A 17,589-nucleotide genomic window follows, 5' to 3' on the forward strand; every position below is an offset into this window, starting at 1 on the left:
GCTTTGGCTTACAGTTTGTACGTTACCAATGGCCTTATGTATTAATTCTTTTTGATAGCCTTACAGGTGACACTGGTCAGGCCCATGGATCTATAATTTCTTGGGCACACTGATGTTTCACCTTTGTGCAAGGGTCTGGCAGTTGATGTCTCCCATTCATCTGGCCAAAGCCTAATTGAAGCCTGACATTAAATAGCCTCTGTAGGTAGACTGACTTGTTCTGTATCAGGGTGGACAGTAAGCAGCCCAATATGTTATCTGGCCCCACAGAAGCAGTGTTCTTGGCATTGGATAGTGCCTTGAGGACTTGTTCATGGGAGAATTGGGGGGGTTAGATGTGGGTATGACATCTGGAAATTTAGGAGGAAAGGGGATGAATCTGGAACTACATTTATCCAGTAGTAGACTGGCTATGTCCTCTGGGTCTGAGTAAGTGATATTATTCACTATTAGCTCTGGACAGTGCTGGACATTGTTTCTAAGGTTTCTAACATAGTTAAAGAAGCCTTTGGTGACAATTTTTACCTCATATGTAGCTTTGATTGATTTGAGCAAGGTCTGGAGTTCCCTTTTAAATTTACCAATATCTTTTTTGCCATCTTTCTTTTACTATAGAGCCTGTTTACATTTGTGTTCCAGCATAGAAGTTTATTTTTGAATTTGGAAATGTATTTACTTCAGAGAGGTTCAGATTCGTCAACAAATGTAAAAAAATAAATAAATAAATGCAGCTATTCATATGTGCATAGAATTTGGCAGTAAATGATTCTGCATAAGCACTGGGATCACCGAGTTTGTGTGAGAGATGCACTTATGATCTATCATCGATCATTGATCATGTGAGAGATGCACTTATATATCCAAACTGGAAGCAAAACTCTCTTCACCCAAGACTGAACTAGACAGTCAAGAGGAGAAGGTAAACACTTGCACCAAACCACACTCATCACATAGTCCCTCAAAACCTACACCACCAAAACACACACACAGAAACACAAAACACACATCTACATTCATGGAGGCTCTCAAAAAAATATCTCCCCAAGCAACAAAGACCTCCAAAGCAGAAACGCAAGCAAACTCCACCCCCAAACACAACCCAAATGACACATAGCCCACAAACTTAGTGTGCCACTCAACCACAGCCCATAAGACATCACAACGTACCCAATACTCTAGTCATAGATGACTCTATAGTCAGGCACACTGATGTTCCACTCACCAGGCTAAACAAGGAGAAAGTTAATGTCAGCTGCCTGTCAGGTGCCAGGATCCACCACATAACGTATGCACTCAGGTCACTTCACAACAGGTACAAATATGACTCAGTCATTGTACATGTGGGTGTGAATGACCTGAGACATACCTCCCTAGACTAAATGAAAAGAGACATGGAGGAGCTCTTGGATTATGTAGCCCAGCCGGGTATGACCCTAGCCCTGAGCAGCATCCTACCATCACCCAGAATTATACCACAGTACAAGCAGAAAATGATTGATTACAATTGGCTAAGTTACTGGTGTCATTCTAAGGGGTACCAGTATCTGCCTGAAATGACATGATTGACAGACCTTGATGCTTTGCCAGAGATGGCCTGCATCTGTCACCCCTGGGCTTCCGGATACTGGCCAAGGCTCTTACCACCCATATAGTGCCTTTTTTAGGTGGTGTTCCAAAGATCAAATTACCACTGTAACAGCTACAAACAAATGCAATCTGAGGGTCATGCTCCTCAACGCTATAAGTCTAAATCTCAAAATGCACTCACTCGAAGCACTCCTTAAAATGTAGAACATCAAAATCTGTACTGTAACAGAGACCTGGTTCAAGGCAGCAGAAAGCACCCCTACATTATCAGGCTATAACTCTTTCCACACCTTTGGCCACAGAACTTGGACTGAAGCACCAAAGGCAGTGGTGTTTCCATATTCATAAAGGATGCATACACCTCCAGACTGGTAGCCCAACATAATGCATCAGAGATACTTCAGGTGCAGATAACATTGGGTAAGACAGCGATTCAGGTCGTAGCCTGCTATAGGTCCCTAACCATGTCCCAAGATTCACACTCCACATTCCTAAGCACCCTGGAGAATATTAGGGTCCAACCTAACACCCTCATACTAGGCAACTTCAACTACCCCTCTATTAACTGGGAAAACTCATTTACCAACACATTTACCCAAAATTTCCTGGAGTTCATTAATTCCAATGCCCTGGACCAGCTCATTCTTACCCCGACTAGAGCTATCAACATCCTTGACCTGGTCATTACTAACATGGGCGGCCATTGCTCTACACCAATAGTCAGCTCCTCCCTAGTTATATCCGACCACAAACTAATCACCTTGGAAATCCACATCCTTCCCATCCCCTCTGCAAAGGTAACCACCATGAAAAACTTCTCCAAAGCTAACTTTGGGCTCCTAAAAACAGAAGTGGCTAATTTCACGGCACCCATGCAAATGGAGAATAGTTACATGACTGCTGAATCATACACCAATGCACTGTATGAACATGTACACAAATACATGGATCTCACCATACCAAATAGAACCAAGATGCTCTCCTCCAAAAAAAGGAAGCCAATCTGGTGGTCCCCTGCCATAAACAAACTCTACAACAGGAGGGAGGAAACTGATGTGGAAGTGAAGTCCCAAGACTGGAAAAACGTCCTTATCAGCCTCAACAAAAAGTTGAGATCCGACATCACATCCTCTAAAGCTAGCTATGAAAACAGAATTGCAGCAGATAGTAAAGACAACTACAAGGCATTCTATAGTTATGTAAAGAATCTCCACGGCAGTACCCAGATTTGTTCTGAGCTACTGCACAATGGTACCTCCTATGCCGAGCCAACAGATATTGCCAATATACTGACCGACAGATTCAGTGCCAACTTTACCCCTCCCCCAATGGACCAATCACAATACCACTAGATTGCCAGACACCCAGTATTACTGTTGCACAGGTTAAACAGCACTATCTAAGGCTAAGAATACAGCTTCTATGGGACCTGACAATATCCCTGGCTGTGTTCTACATGAACTACAGAGTGAATTGGCACGTCACCTGTGTGACCTGTTCAATCACAGCCTACCTCAGGCTTTGTCCCTTCCAAATGGCACACTGCTACAGTCATCCCACTCCACAAAGGAGGAGTGACTACAGACCCTGGGAACTATCGCCCCATTAGCCTGATGAGTCTGATATGCAAAGATATGGCGTGCATCATTGTGGACCTAATAAACAAGGATATAGGGAATCTACAAAGTCTGGATCCCACAAAGTTTGGTTTTGTGAAGGGTAGATCATGTCTGCTTAACCTGGTTGACTTCTTTGAGTCAGTCACCAGAGCTGTGGATGATGGCAAGGTGGGTCATACAGCCTACCTTGATCTGGGCAAGGCGTTTGATACCATTCCCAACTCAGGAATCATAGAAAAACTCACTAAGCTAGGTATCAATCCCTATATTACTAGGTGGGTGGCAAATGGGCTCACAGAACCCACAGTGTGAAAGTAGCTGACTCCAAGTCAGACTGCCGACTAGTCATGAGTGGAGTTCCACAGGGTTCGGTCCTGGGTCCTGTCCTGTTTAGTATCTACTTCTCTGAAGTCCAGGCCAACACAAAGGGACTCTGGCTGACAATGTTCACAGATGATTGCAAGTTGGGAGCTATTATTAACTCCCCAAGTGATGTTGACATCATACAGAATGGCCTCAATGAAACCAATGACTGGTGTCAGAACCATGGCCTTAAGCTCAATGCCAAAACATGTGTCGTCATCCCCTTTGGGAAAAACCCGGTTCCCATGAACCACATTGATGGTAGTCCACTAAGCACAGAAGGCATTATAATTGATCTGGGAACACAGGTTGACATCAACCTCTCTTTTGATCACTGCATTGCCACTGTGGTCAGAAAGTCCTACTATGTGGCACATCTCATTACTAAGGGTTTTGCATCCAGGAAGAAAGAGGTCATTGTCTCTTCTACTCTTCCCCATTAGTCCACTCATCGAGTACAATGCCCCATTTGACATGTACCTCACTAGACACCTGCAACAACTGGAGAGGGCACAAAAGTACCTCAGAAAGAAGATCCTAGGCCTTAAACACTTGTCCTATATGGATAGACTCAAACAACTCCAACTATTTTCTGTCTCATATTGCCTACTTAGAGACGATCTCTGCTTGACTTACAAAGCCATGTCTGACTCAGCTCTCTTAGAAATGCGACATTTAAAGAAATCCCAATCCCCCTATACCACATGCTCCAGAGACGTCGACCTCATTACTACAATCAACAGAACGTACTGGAGGGACAGGTTCATAACCCAGAGACTGCTCATGCTATGGAATAGACTTCCCATACATGTCAAGCAGAGCACCTCACTGACCCTTTTCAAGAGAAATCTTGATGAGTAGATAGGAAATAGAAAATTCACCCCGGGGATAACTCCAGTGATTCTACTCAACAGAGACACTGGGAACTAAGGTCGGGTGGCATGATGTCAGGGTAATCCTATGGTTAGGCTTGTCAACGTCCCAGGACACACCTATGAACATGTCAGCAATCTGTAAGTGCCATGAAGCACACTGTCCTGATGCTACCATGTGCAGGATGTGTGAGGAGACAAACTTGACTTTATTATCACTACAGGCTAGTTAAATGGTATACAAGGCAGAGATGTATATGGCACAGGCCACACAGTCTGCACTGTCATGAATGTAAGCCATGCCATCAATATCAGTGTCATTAAACAGCTGTGTATGCCAGGCATGCATCACTGAAACAGATATCACACATACATGTGGCATTACACCTTGAGGGAGGTTTTGTGCCATCAGACAGTAATGTTTATACAACAAAACTAATACCTAGGTATATGCAAACAGATGTGTGACAGCTCACAGTGACAAAGGTGGTACACTTCAGTTACACATCATTAGAAGATGTATATGGAGGGACATAAGGAAGGGCGCATTGTACTCCAGTGTTTGTGTGGGGAAGGCTGTGAACTATGAAGGTATTATGGCCTGTCATGTGGATGTCCTGTACATACTCAGTAGTTGTGTTACACATAAGGGGGGTACTTGATACCCTGGACACATGCTGGTGGACATTCCACATACCATATATCCCAGGCCACAGGCCACATAACAACTGGTCTGCTGATAAGGTGTGACGTCTACATGATCCTTGGTTTGTGCATTTGTTTGCATAACAAAACAAATCCCCACATGATTTTTCATCTCATGTGTGGTCATGGCTGTGGCAGCAATCTTTGTGTGTTGATCCTGTCTGTATTATACCAGTATCACAGTTGGAGTCAATGATTGTTCACAGCCTGTAGTCCTCCAGACAGCTGTTGGGATACAAGATTTGTATGTCATTCTTGAAGTCTGTAATTTCAATCATGGACAGGAAAGGGTCTAGCAGACAGCCCTGATGTACATGATCACTGGACATGAGATATAGGTCACTTCACATGTTTCTACATATTGAGATGCCACACATGTGGTCCACTGTTTTACCCACCTGGTGATATAGGCCACATCTGTCATTGTAAAATGAATACCTCAGTGTGGACTTTTGTCGACTGACTTGGCCTTTTCAAGTTCCAAAGGATGATGCTGTTTGAGGACATCTGCCAGATGTAACAGACATAGATGTAGCATCAAAAACTCACATATGTCTGTTGGACACAACTGGGATATTACTAGTGTCCATGATGACATGTTGGTGTACCTCACAGATCAGAAGAGTCAGGATGTGTCTATACATGCATGCATCAGCTGCTGTCCCCAGCCCACTCAGATGGATGCATGTCAACGTGCACCCTTCTACGGGAACATAGCCCATCTGGAGGGTGTGTTGTGTGTAGGTGTATGTTCTGAGTCATGCTATTGGTGATATGTGATGTTGTCACAGTCCATTGTTTTTGTGTGATAGGCCTGCACGAAGGTAACACAGCGCATACTGCCTATCTTGATCTGTCCTAGTGTTTGGACACAATCCCCCTACTCAGGTATCATTGAGAAAGTCTACCAGCTGGGGATTAACACTTCACTAAATGGTTAACCAATTTCCTCACCAACAGATCTCATACTGTAAATATTGGTGAATCAAACTCTACCAATGCAGCTGTCACCATTGGTTTACCCCAAGGATCTGTGTGGGCCCTATATTGTTTGGAGTCGACTTCTCAACAATCCAGGCTACAAAATACGACCTGTAGCTTACCAAGTTTGCTGATTCATACATATTGGTTGCAATCATTGAGTCCACCAATGATGTGACTATAGTACAAGGGGGCTAACACATACAAATGATTGGTGCCAAAGCCACACTGTCTACTAATAAATACAGAATGTATCAGGATTTGTGCCTTATGCAAAGTGGAATTTCCTGGTAAATACACCACTGACAACACTCCCCCCATGCTGACACCAGTGGTGCAAGAATTGGGAACACATAGATAGCAATCTGAGCTTCAACCAAGTGTCCATAGTGGTATAGAAAGGCTATGTTGTGCACCTCAAAAGTCACGCCATTGTATCCAGGTCTGAGGAGGATATAACAGCACTATACTCAAACCTCATCTGAACACTAGTACAATATAATGCTTTCTTTTGCATGTACCTCACCAGACATCTGCAGCAGATGGACAGACCATGGGGGTTTTACACCATAAAAATACAGGTCCTACAAATCATGCCATGACATACATGGATATGTTGAAAGCCCTGTTCTTGAAATCTGTATTGGAAAGGATGTGACTTGTGCCTGGACTGCAGGATATCTCTAACCCTGCCCTGATGTGTATACTGCACATCTACAAATCAGCAGAGGCTGTTAAGAACAAGATGATAAAAGCACTGTCCCATATGCTGCTGTAAAATGCTCTCTCTACTGTCAAGCAAGTGCAAATACACACACACAGTTGACTGCAGTGAGAATAGAACCCTTAAGTAAGTACACAGACTACAGAGCAAATTACTTTATGAAATTTCCGCAGCTCAAGTCTGACTTGGAGTCTCTGCTAACACTTTATAGCTGATGACATTAGCAGTGTCTGTTGAGGAAAACATAACAGTGTCCCACATGCTGGTGTAAAATGTTCTCTGCAATGTCAAGCAACAGCTCATACACACAGTTGAATGCAGTGATAAAAGAACCCCTACCTGTCTAAGGTACACAGACTACAGAACACAGTTATTTAGAGAAGCGCCATGGCAAAAGTCTGACTTTTATATGGCTGCAGTTCAACTGAGAGTGGATGACACCAGCAGTGCATGTTCATAGGTTGTTACTAGGCCATCAGCCCTAGGGCCTATACAAGCCTAGCCATAACATTTCCCTGGCTACTGCTTCCCATAAATATTTACTTTCCTGGACCCTTGTCTAGCAGGGCTACTGATGTGATCCCTGGAGTGAATTTCCTATCTCCCATCCAATCGTCAAGGTTCCTCTTGAAGAGGGCCATTGAAGCACTCTGCCTGACATGTATGGGCAGCCAATTCCAGAGTATGGGAGTCTCTGGGTCAGGAACCTATCCCTCCAGCATGTTCTATTCATCGTGATGACAAGGTTAAGATCCCTGGAGCATGTGGCTCAGAGGGGTTATGATTTCTTTAAGTGTAGCATGACCAACAACTCTGGGTTTGACATGGCCTTGTGTGTTAGGCAGAAATTGCCACTGAGTAGGCGATATGCGACAGAGTATAGCTGGAGTTTCTTTAGACGGTCAGCATAAGAAATCTGGTTTAGGCCTGTGATTCTTTTTGTGAGGTATTTCTGCAGCCTTTGTAGTTGTTGCAGATGTCTTGTGAGGTACATACTAAATGGGCCATTGTATTCTATAATGGGTCTAATGAGGGATGAGTACAGAGGGACAATGACCTCCTTTTATTTGGATGAAAAGCCCTTAGTGATGAGGTGTGCCATGTAGAAGGATTTTCTAACTGTTGTGGCTATGTGGTTATCAAAGGTGAAACCACTGTCCACCTGTGTCCCTAGGTCTCTTATCACACTTTTGGGGTTTAGTGTACTACCACCTATGTTGTAGTTCACAGGTATGTGTTTTTTCCTAAAGGTGACAACTATACATTTTCTGGCATTTAGCTTGAGCCCATGGCTCTGGCATCAGGCATCTATTTTGGTAAGGCCCTTTTGTAGTATATCCACATCATTTGGGGATTCAATAATGGCTCCCAGCTTGCAGCCATCTGCGAACTTTGTAAGCCAGAGTCCCTTAGTGTTGGCCTGTACTTCCGAGATGTAGATGCCAAACAAGAGTGGTTCCAGGACAGAACCCTGTGGTACACCACTTGTCACGTGTCTGGAGCTGGATTTGGAGTTGGCTACTTTAACAGTGTGTTCTGTCAGTAAGCCAGTTTGCAACCCATCATGTGACTTAGAGATTAATGCCCAGCTTTAGTAAGTTTATCTATGATTCCAGAGTGGGGGATAGTGTTGAAAGCCTTGGTGAGGTCCACGTAGGCTGTGTAAACCACCTTACCCTTGTCCATGACTCTGGAGACTGATTCAAAGAAGTTGATCAGGTTCAGGAGGCAAGATCAGCCCTTCAAGAACCCAAACTGGGTGGGGTCCAGTGTTTGAAGGTTGCCAATGTCTTTCTTTATAAGTTCCATGATCATACATTCCATGGCTTTGCAGATCAGGCTAATCAGACTGATGGGATGGCAGTTCCCAGGATCCAAAGTGGATTCCCCCTTGTGGAGTGGGATGACTGTAGCTGTGTGCCACTCTGTGGGCACAAAGCCTGAGTTGAGGCAATGATTAAACATGACACACAGGTGAGGTGCCAGTTCATTTTGTAGTTCATGCAGTACACCGCCTGGGATGATGTTTGGTCCCATGGATGCTGTATTCTTGGCTTTGGAGAGTGCATTTTTTACCTTAGTGGCCATGATTACTGGAATTTGGCATTGTTTCGGCATTGAGATGGGCCTTTTAAGGGGTGAAAGGGGGTGAAGTTGGCACTGAATCTATCTGCCAGGATATTGGCAATATTCTTGGGATCAGTATATCTAGTGGCATTCTGCTGTAGTTCACAGCAGATCTGAGTATTGCCATTTAGACTCTTGAAATAGCTGTAGAATGCCTTGCAGTTGTCTTTGGAATCTTTGGCAATTTTTGTTTTCATAACTAGCTTTGGAAGATTTTATGAGGGATCTCAGCTATCTACTGAGGCTGGTGAGGGAGTTTTTTGAATCCTGGGTTCTTCCTCTTTTCTGCAACGGTTTCTTCCTTCTGTTGTGCAGCTTGTTTATGGCAGGGGACCACCAGATTGGCTTCCTTTTTTAGAGGACAACATTTTGGTTCTATTTGGGATGGCTCGGCCCATGTACGAGTGAATGTCCTCATACAGCACCTTAGTGTAGGATTCAGCAGTTGAACTTCCAGTTGCCATCTGCATGGGTGTCATGAAGTTTGTTACTTCTGACTTGAGAAGCATGAAGCTGGCTTTGGAGAAGTTTTTACAGAGGTTTCCTTAAAGGAGGGGTGGGTTGGGATGTGGATTTCAAGGGTGATTAGCTTATGGTCTGATCTGACCAAAGAAGGGAAGACCATTGATGTGGAGCATCAATCTCCCATGTTGGTAATGACCAGGTCTAGAATATTGGTACCCCTGGTGGGACTCTGAATTAGTTGCTCTAGGGCAGTGGAATTTATGAATTCCAAGAACCGTTGAGCAAAGGTGTTGGTACAGGAGTAGTTTTCCCAGTTAATGGCAGGGTAGTTGAAATCACCCAGTATTTGGGTGTTTGGTTGTATCTTAATATTTTCCAGTATGTTTAGAAAGGTGTAGTGAGAATCTTGAGGCATGGTGGGGGATCTGTAGCAAGCTACAATTTGTATTGCAGTCTTACCTAGTGTTAGTTGCACCTGGAGAATTTCAGATGCATTTTGTTGGGCAACCAGCCTGGAGGTATGAATATCCCTGGTGAATATGGACACTCCTTCACCTTTAGTATTTCGGTCTTGGTTTTGTGGCCAAAAAGTGTGGTATGAGATGTAGCCTGGTATTGCAGGGGTGCTCTCTGGAGCTTTGAACCAAGTCTCAGTTACTGCACAGATATCAATGTTCTCCATTTTTAGGAGAGCCTTGAGAGAGTGCATCTTGAGTTTAGACTTCTAGCATTGAGTAGCATTACCTTCAGATTTTGCTTGCTTGTACCCATTACGGTGGTAGTTTTGTCCTTTGAACCTTGCCTAAAAAAGGCACTATAGGGGTGACAAGAGCCTTAGCCAGAAATCTGAATCCCCGGGGCAACAGGTGCAAACCATCTCTTGCAAATCATTGTGGTTTGTCAAGAAGTTGTGAGGTCTGCATGAATGGATCTGTAGGCATATGCAAGTATCTGAATACTGTTAATTCATGGGACTGGAGCAGTAACTGCAGGATGCATACTTCTACTCTTCTGGCTAGACACACACAGTTCACTATAGTGTGAACAGAACCTCTACCTAAGTGCACAGACTACAGAACTCAGTACTTTACACAAGTGCCATGGCACAAGTCTGACATTTTACATGGCTGCAGGTCAACTTATAGTGGATGACATCAGCAATGCATGTTGGAGAGAAGAAAAGTAGGGTGGCCTGCATGAAATGCATATATAGGCATGTGCAAGCATCAAATTACTGTCAATTCATTTGATTGGACTGGTAAATGTAGGAAGCACATTTTTGCTCTTCTGACTAGACACAGACACATGCCCAGTTGATTGAATTGAGAGCAGAACCCCTACCTAAGTACACATACTACAGAACCCAATACATTACACAAGCACCATGGCACAAATATGACTTTTACCAGACTGCAGGTGAACTTATAGTAGATGACATCAGCAGGCCATGTGGGAGACAAAATGTTGGGAGACCTGCATAGGCTCATAGCTTCATTTGCACATAGGAGGCTGCTAGCCTAATGGCCCTAAGGCATTTAGAAGCCTAGCTGTTTAAAAACACAAGTACCCTTACTGAGCATAGTTGGATAGTCATTAGAATGATTTTGAAAGCAGCACTAACTGGTCCTGTCCATGAGGGACATTGCTGCCACCCCAGAGGTGACTTTACAATCATTCAACCAGCAGTGAAGGTTGTGCTTGAACAGGGTCATTGAGAAGCACTGATTCACATGCAGTGGGATCCTATTACACAGGAGTGTGGCGTTGGGGATATATCTGTCTCCCCAGCATGTTTTGTTTATGTCACAGGCTAGGTTGAGAACCCTGGGCCAAGTTATTCTTGCCATATTTGATTTGCAGATGTGCATTATTTCCAGTAGGGCAGGTCTGAGACTGCTCTGTAGGGCAGGCATAGGTCACCTCTCAGCAGCCTGCATGATACTGAGTACACTGACAGGTCTTTCAGTATTTCCATGTATGTCATGTTTGGAGGCCCTGGAGTCTCCCAGGCAGAACCCTGTGTTTTCTCCAGTTGCTACAGGTGTTTGGTGAGGTACAGACAGAAGGGAGTATTGTACTCAATTGGTGGTCTGATAAGGGTAAAGCTGAGCAGAGGTATGACCACCCTAATGTTGGATGTGATATCCATATGTGTGATGTGCACAATGCAGAATGTGTGTATCACCACTATGGACACATAGTGATAAAAGTGTAGATTGCTATCAGCATGTGTTCCCAAGTCTCACAACACTGTGTTTGAGCTTAGAGGGGTGCTATGTATATCATAGCTTGCAAGGGTACTTCATTGCCAAAGGGGACATTGAACCATTTTCATTCTGTGAGTTTGGCACCAATCATTTGTGTGGCAGCTCCTACCGTAATATGTTACCAGCATTAGGTGACTCTATATTACTGCGTCCAGTTACCAGTCATTTACAAACTTTGGTAAACCACAGGCCATCTACCATTGCCTGCACTGCGGAAATGGTTTGCAAACAGTTGAAGGCCCAGCACAGAGCCTTGTGGTATTCTAATGGTAGTTGGCTACTGATGGAGGAGCAGTCCCCAACTTTCAGAGTTTGTTTTGTGTCAATGAGCCAGTTGCTTAACCCTGTACTATATGACTGGATTACCACATGGGAGACCTTCACTATGACACATGAATGGGGAATAGTGACAAAGACCTTGGATAAGTCAACATAGGTGGTATGTCCTTTTATCACTTATCCAGGTCTATGGGGTCAGTATCCAAGAAGTCCACAAGGTTCAGTGAGCAAGGTCTATCCTTGACAAAAACATGGGTAGGGTCAAGTGTGTTGAAGGTCACCTATGTCCTTGTGGATATGGTCCATGCTGATTCCTTCCCTGGCCTTGCAGATTAGTGTTTTGAGGTATATGGGTCAATAGTTGTAGTTCTGCATGTTACCAGATTTATGAGCATTGCATAGCACACAACATTTGATATTACATTTTGTACTGTGGTTGATATATGTGTGGAAAAAATATGGAGACATCAGGGTTGCAGTGCTTTGAAGGTGGCAGCATGTGGATGTATTGTCAATATGTGACATATTGTTAGATCGGGCCCTCAGTTTGTAATGTTTACACATGTAATTTCATGTCATACACAGAAAATGGACAGTAGACAGTAGTAATACAGCATAATATGTACATTTCCATAGTGCAGTGAGCAGCAGGTTTGTGCGATGGTTAACAAAGTGCATACGCATATGAGATGCACATGGGGGGACAAAGGCCCACAAGTAGGGGCATCTGTTAAATATTGCTCTTATAAATGTAAACAGTTGCTAAAATATCAGGATTTGTTTCAACAGACATTTTTCTGAAGGATTTGAAGTCTAACACTCAAATGTACGTCATTTAGTGACTTTAGTCCGCAGTTCATCCAAGTGATTTGCCAGAAAACCACAAATTTTATGAGGAACAGACCAAAACTATAAGCCAAAACTCTGGACATTCTGTAAAACTCTGGACAGTTGAGAGGTATAGTCTGTAACACACAAATTCTTGGACTGAAGTACAGTAGGTGGGGCCTGGAATCACTTTATAAATACTGGCAGTCACACTGGGCATGCCCAAACACAGTTAAAATGAGCACAGTTCTGTTGCCCCATCATCAGATTGACCTGTTATGTATAGATATGACTATGCATACAGACATATATGTATACATATCCGTCTGTCACTATCTCTCTCACATACATAGTATGTCTATCACTATGTAGTGTCAAATAGATATATACCGATATATATAGCTATATATATCACATTGATACATAGACTCTCCCCATATATCTGCATAACATATACATATCATACACACACTCTCTCACACAGCTACATTTATATATACATCCCTGTTAATTACATAAATATGTGTGTAGATGTCTGTATTGTCCTACATACCCTAATAATGGTGAGTAAATCTGCACTATCACACATCCATACTGTTGCTCAAAGGATCAAAATTAAGGGTACACCAGTACATAATTCAATTACCTACAGATCCCTGTGCCTGCTGGTACCTCTCAACTGTAAAGATTTTTGCAAAATGTCCTGATTTTGGCCTCATATTTTTGGTCCATTTTCATAAAATTGTGGTTTTCTGGCAAATTAGTGGCAAATCATTAAAGACTAACGTTAAAAAATGACAGACATTTGAGTTTCAGACTTCACATCCTTCAGAAATTTCATTACATGCAAAACCTGTTATTCTATCAACTTCCTAAGTTTGTAAGAGCAATATTTAAAAATTGTCTCTTGTTTTTTGGTTCTTTGTCCCACTTTTATTTATGGCTTTGTCCAGATTTCTTCATGTAAGAGTTTGAGAGGTATGCTGCTGGATGTCACCATGAAGAGAGACACAGGTGAGCAGGTGGTGTAATGTACGTTGTTCATGCATGGAGAGGGCACATTGTTCCTGCCCACAGGTTTGCCTGTCTAACTGCAAGCAGCCACATATGGCCATACTGGTAAATGTACACACCACATAGCTAGGATAATAGCAGTTATCCCACTGCTAGGATGCTTAGATGGAGATAACAGTACAAAGCAATATCACACTGCAGACCACAGATGCTGTTCAACACAAACCTAGTTTGTGTAATGCAGACGTACTGTGCCTGGAATCACATATACAACAGACACAACATGTGGCGTGTGCAATAAGCACTGTGATCTATAGTGAATAAGACTAGATAGGGGTTCTAATCTCACTCCAGGCTACTTGATTTGTGTGCATGCATGTGCATGTGTGTGTGTGTGTGTGTGTGTGTGTGTGTGTGTGTGTGTATGTATATATATATATATATATATATATATATATATATATATATATATATATATATATACCCCTGCAAAACAACTGCCATGCCCTCATGGGCTATCCACCTGCAATGCTTATGTACTTTTTGGCCCTTTAACTTGCTGCTGGCTTTCACACTGCCCTCTTATACAAGGCCTGCTGATGTCATCCACCTTAAGACTACCAGCTGACAGTGTAGTATCAAGACATAAGCCATGGCACATGTGATAAATACTGTGATCTATAGTGTATAAGACTAGATAGGTAGGGGATTCTAATCTCACGCCAGTCTACTTGGTGCCTATGTGTGTGTGTGTATATATATATATATATATATATATATATATATATATATATATATACCCATTGCAAAACAACTGCTTTGCCCTCATGGGCTATCCACCTGCAATGGTTATGCATTTTTTGACCCTGTAACTTGCTGCTGGCTTCCACACTGCCCTCTTCTATAAGGCCTGATGACGTCATCCACCTTAAGACTACCAACTGACAGTATAATATCAAGACTCAAGACATGGCATGGGTGATAAATACTGTGATTTATAGTGTGTAAGACTAGATAGGTAGGGGATTCTAATCTCATGCTAAGCTACTTGGTGCACGTACCTCTGTATGTGTGTGTGTGTATGTGTGTGTATATGTTTGTATGCATGTGTGTGTATACCCTTACAAAACAACTGCCATGCCCTCATGGACTATCCACCTGCAATGGTTATGCCCTTTTTGGCCCTGTAACTTGCTTTTGGCTTCCATGCTGCCCTCTTCTACAAGGCCTGATGATGTCATCCACCTTAAGACTACCAACTGACAATGTAGTATCAGACTTAAGCCATGGCACATGCGGTAATTACTGTGAGCTATAGTGTGTAAGACTAGGGAGGTATGGGGTTCGAATCTCACTCCAGGCTACTTGGTGCATGTGTGTATGTGTGTATCCCTGCAAAACAACTGCCATGCCCTCATGGGCTATCCACCTGTAATGGTTATACACTTTTTGGCCCTGTAACTTGCTGCTGGCTTCCACACTGCCTTCTTCTACAAGGCCTGATGATGTCATCCACCTTAAGACTACCAGCTGACAGTGTAGTATCAAGACTTAAGCCGTGGTGCATACAGTAAATACTGTGATCTATAGTGTGTAAGACTAGATAGGTTGAGGTTCTAATCTCACTCCAGGCTACTTGGTATGCGTGTGTGTCCAGATGGCATAAACATGATCATTTTGGTAACACAGAAATAGGTAGGGTTTTGCAGTATTTTATTTGTAGTGTGTGATGTGCCCCCCCCACAACAAGGCCTGCTGATGTCCTCAAGCATGTGTCCTGAACTGATAGTACTAACAGACATGAGATGTGTTGCATGCATCATGTACTGTGATCTGTACTGTATACAATTACATAGGTAAGTGTTCTCATCTACATACAGCCAAGTGTTCTCATCTACATAAGCCAGCTTGCACTATGTGTGTGCCTTGACATGTTCTGTACACAGTGATTGGAAGTGGTGCCAGCCTGAATGTTGCCATGGTTGTGTATAAGCCTGTTAGAGCATTTTACATCATGTTATGGAACCATAGGATGTTTGAACTTCATTGGCATATTGGCCATACAGCCCTCAAAATCATAGACATCTTTATACCCATAGTTACAGGATCAGCACATATTGTCCCAGTCCAAAAGGGACAGAGGCAGATGCCCTGCATTGAGATAATGGTCGCCCTGCCAATCATACAGATGACATGTGGTGAGGTGCTCTGAGTGCCATTAGGCAGGGTACTGTTTCAAGGGTGTGTTTGTCTCCTAGACAAATCTCCCCCACAAGCATGTAGTACCAACATCACATACGAGGTTAATCTCCTTACAGTGGGTTATCCATCTACTGTGCCTCCTACAGATAGGCAGAATATGCAGCAAAGCAAGGTCTCACATTGCCCCATATCCCATGCAAAGATCACCTCTGCATGGTCTATATGCCACAGGTGACAATGGCACTCATTTCAGTCTATCTCCATTGAACACATACTGGAGACATGAAGTGATCTTCTGAGAGACCATACTGTTGTGCAATTGCCAGTATTGCTTGGAAAGGTACATTGCCAAATGGCCACTCACTTAGATATTGGCATGCTGAGGGAAAAGTACTTGGAGGTTAAGAGCATGTCACTTACAAGTGACTGTGGCCTCAGCTATGCCATATGAGTTTTGCCATACCACTGTAGAGACAAGGTGATTGGAGGCACATTAAGTGTAAATCTGTGTGGCCAGGTCTGTGTGCCCAGTTCTATTATCCCATATTGTGACTGATGTTCTACTTACCAGGTAAATATATCTACCTGATGGAAATTATACTATATATATATTTGCTTGAATTTTATGGCCATTAGTATGTCAACAGGCAGGTGTTCACAATACCCTCTTGCAGGATAGTGACATACCACAGAGCGTCTATGAGTGCTCACAGTTTGCAGGCATCAGTCAGCATTGTTAGCCCTAGTCATTCAGTAGTTGTGTGTATTATTTTTGAATGGATTCCAAGCAGTAGAGGTCTCAGGACTGTGCCCTGTTGAGCACTGCTTCTGACAGATCAGCTACTGGAGGTGGATGTCCCTTTGATGCATGTGTGTGCCAGCAATGGGCCGCTTAGTGAACCATACAATGATAGTGTCGTAGATGCCTAAGTGGGTGGTTTGTAAATGTTGCCTGAGCTGGGGATATAGTCAGATGGCTTGGCTGAGTGTAGGGGGTTGTATCCCCTGATGTACCCTCACCCAGGTCCATGGTGACCGCCTTAGAAATGTCCACCATGTGTAATAACAGTCATACTCCCCCATCACATATCCAAACTGTGTACAGTCAACTGTGCATAGAACACATATATGTGTTCTGATCAGCTCCATGATGATTGCCCTACAGCCATACAGATATGGATATTCAGACAAAGAGGTATATAGTTATGTCGGTCAGTGGATGCATCACCTCTGTGCAAGGGTATACCAGTTGCCGTTTTCCACTCAGCTGGTGTGCAGCCAGTATTGTTGGTATGACTGCAAGGGTGTCCCAGTGGTGTTTGTAATCCTTGTCAGACCACATGTGGGATGTAGCCTGGAATGTTAGCATGTGCAATAGATAGGTTCATAGGTAGGTACTAGGCTATTGGCCCAAGGGCCTAAGTAAGCCTAGCCAACAAGGTTCCCTGGTTTATGCTACCCAAGAAAGTTAATTTTCTGCGCCCCTGTCGAGCAGAGCCACAGAAGTGATCCATGGGGTGTATTTCCTATTTCCCATCCACTCATCAAGATTTTTC

This window comes from Protopterus annectens, chromosome 14.part0 (genome assembly GCF_019279795.1).
Source record: "Protopterus annectens isolate FY-2018-M chromosome 14.part0, PAN1.0, whole genome shotgun sequence".
NCBI lineage: Eukaryota > Metazoa > Chordata > Ceratodontiformes > Protopteridae > Protopterus > Protopterus annectens.